The 3,000-nt window shown below is 50.7% G+C and overlaps 1 pseudogene across 1 annotated transcript; it reads left to right on the top strand.

Annotated features, from left to right (window-relative positions):
• The first annotated feature begins 228 nt into the window (after window positions 1–228).
• LOC100404632 (inositol polyphosphate 5-phosphatase K pseudogene) lies at window positions 229–1,785 on the top strand (annotated as a pseudogene). Its single transcript, XR_013531190.1, has one exon. The product of XR_013531190.1 is annotated as an inositol polyphosphate 5-phosphatase K pseudogene (transcript).
• Window positions 1,786–3,000: the final 1,215 nt, after the last annotated feature.

The raw sequence follows: 3,000 nt of genomic DNA, 5'->3' as shown, positions 1-3,000 counted from the left end.
AGGCAGGGAACAGAGGAATATATTAACACCATAAAGAAGAACCAATCATATATAGACTGGGGCAGATCATCATGGGTGTTCAAACTGTTGACTACCCTGGGCCACAATGGAAGCAGAATTGTCTTGGATCTTGGATCACACATAAAATACACTAACACTAACGATAGCTGATGAGCTTTAAAAAAAAGGCTTGAGGGAAGAAAAACAGTCAACGACAGCGGGGCGGGTGAGACCGGCCGGCCGCGGGGCTGCTCTGGCCGCCAGACGCGAGCTGCCGGACCACCGCGCGGGACGACTGCGGCCATGAGCTCTCGGAAGCCGAGCGGGCCGAAAGGCAGGAGGCTGGGCATCCACGTTGTGACTTGGAATGTGGCCTCAGCAGCACCCCCTCTAGATCTCAGTGACCTGCTTCAGCTGAACAACCAGAATGCAAATCTTGACATATATATCATTGGTTTGCAGGAATTGAACTCTGGAATCATAAGCCTCCTTTCCGATGCTGCCTTTAATGACTCATGGAGCAGTTTCCTCATGGATACGCTTTCCCCTCTGAGCTTCATCAAGGTCTCCCACGTGCGTATACAAGGGATCCTCTTACTGGTCTTTGCCAAGTATCAGCATTTGCCCTATCTCCAGATTCTCTCTACTAAATCCACCCCCACCGGCCTGTTTGGGTACTGGGGGAACAAAGGAGGAGTCAACATCTGCCTGAAGCTGTATGGCTACTACATCAGCATCATCAACTGCCACCTGCCTCCCCACATTTCCAACAATTACCAGCGGCTGGAGCACTTTGACCAGATCCTGGAGATGCAGAATTTTGGGGGACAAGATATTCCCAACATCCTGGATCATGACCTCATTATCTGGTTTGGAGACATGAACTTTCGCATCGAGGACTTTGGGTTGCACTTTGTCCGGGAATCCATTAAAAATCGGTGCTACAGTGACCTGTGGGAGAAGGATCAGCTCAGCATTGCCAAGAAACATGACCCGCTGCTCCGGGAGTTCCAGGAGGGCCGCCTGCTCTTCCCACCCACCTACAAGTTTGATAGGAACTCCAGCAACTACGACACCAGTGAGAAGAAACGAAAGCCCGCATGGACAGACCGCATCCTGTGGAGGTTGAAGCGGCAGCCCCAGGCCGGCCCCCACACCACTGGACTGCCAGCCCCAGACTTCTCCCTGTCTCAGAGGAGCTATGGCAGCTACATGACGTACACCATCAGTGACCATAAGCCTGTTGCAGGCACTTTCGACTTGGAGCTGAAGCCGTTGCTGTCTGCTCCACTGATCGTTCTGATGCCAGAGGACCTGTGGACCCTGGAGAACAACCTGATGGTCAGCTACTCCTCAACCTCAGACTTCCCCAGGAGCCCGTGGGACTGGATCGGACTGTACAAGGTGGGGCTGCGTGACATTCATGACTACGTGTCCTACATCTGGGTTGGGGACAACCAGGTCTCCTTCAGCAACAACCTGAACCAGGTTTACATTGACATCAGCAACATCCCTGCAACAGAAGAAAAGTTTCTCGTCTGTTACTACAGCAACAACCTGCGTTCTGTAGCGGGGATAAGCAGACCCTTCCAGCCCTTTTCCCAGAGAAGATGCCTCTGGGAGCCTTCGAGTGCCTGTCCCGTGTCCCGAGGCTGAGGCCCACTGCACTTGCTCTGTGCTGCAAGAACCATCCAGAACCGTCCCCTGGCTTCCCACAGGCCAGAACATTGTGACTGTTACATTGTGCAGGGGGAATTAGAAGTGTGGCTTTAAAAAAAAAAAAAAAAAAAGGCTTGAGGCGGGATGCATTGGCTCACACCTGTAATCCCAGCACTTTGGGAGGCGGAGGCAGGTGGATCATGAAGTAAGTCAGGAGATCGAAACCATTCTGGCCAACATGTTGAAATGCCGTATCTACTAAAATACAAAAAATTAGCTGGGTATGGTGGTGTACACCTGTAGTCTCAGCTTCTTGAGAGGCTGAGGCAGGAGAATCACTTGAACCTGAGAGGTGGAGGTTGCAGTGAGCCGAGATTGTGCCACTGCACTCCAGCCTGGTGAGAAAGTAAGACTCTGTCTCAAAAAAAAGTCTACATATAATTTTTGTGATATCTGCCACCACAGATAAGCAAAAAAGGAGGTGGATGTATCACTTGAGACCAGCAGTTTGAGACCAGCCTGGCCAAGATGGAGGAGGAAACCTGGTCTCTACTAAAAATGCAAAAATTAGCAGGGCGTGGTGGTGCATGCCTGTACTTGCTCAGGAGGCTGAGGCAGGAGAATTGCTTGGACCTGGGAGGCAGAGGTTGCAGTGAGCCGAGATCCTGCCGCTGCACTCCAGCCTGGGCCACAGAGTGAGACTTCGTCTCAAAAAACAAACAAATAAGCAAAAGAGTCCTTACATTTAAAGGATTAGATACCCATGCTAGACCATGCTGTCCGATAGAACTTTCTAGAATCCTAGAAATTATTTGTATCTCATCTGTCCATGTGGCTACCAAGCACTTGAAATGTGGTGAGTGTGACTGAAGAACTGAATTTTTAATTTTTATGTTTTCAGGCTGCTGCTGCTGCTGCTTCTCCTTCTTCTTTTCTTCCTCCTCCTCCTCCGCCTCCTCCTCCTCCTCCTTCTCCTCTTCCTCCCCCTCTCCTTCTCCTCCTCCTTTTCCTCCTCCTCCTCCTCCTTCTCCTTCTCGACAGCATCTTACTCAGGCTGGAGTGCAGTGGTGTGATCACGGCTTTCTGCAGCCTTCACTGCCCCAGCTCAGGTGATTCTCTTACCTCAGCCTCCCACATTGCTAGAACTATAGATGTACGCCACTGGGCATGGGTAATTTAAAAATTTTTATTTTGTAGAGATGGGTTTCAATCCTGGCCCCAAGCAGTCCTCCCACCTTGGTATTCTAGAGCATTGGGATGACTGGTGTGAGCCACCTCACCCAGTGCTGATACAGAACTTCTGAGCTTCATTGGCCTTAAAGTGTCTCTCCCTTTCTCTGA

This window comes from Callithrix jacchus, chromosome 22, assembly GCF_049354715.1.
Source record: "Callithrix jacchus isolate 240 chromosome 22, calJac240_pri, whole genome shotgun sequence".
Lineage (NCBI taxonomy): Eukaryota > Metazoa > Chordata > Mammalia > Primates > Cebidae > Callithrix > Callithrix jacchus.
Note: the sequence above shows the minus strand (reverse complement) of the source record. Positions and strands in the feature narration are given on the sequence as shown.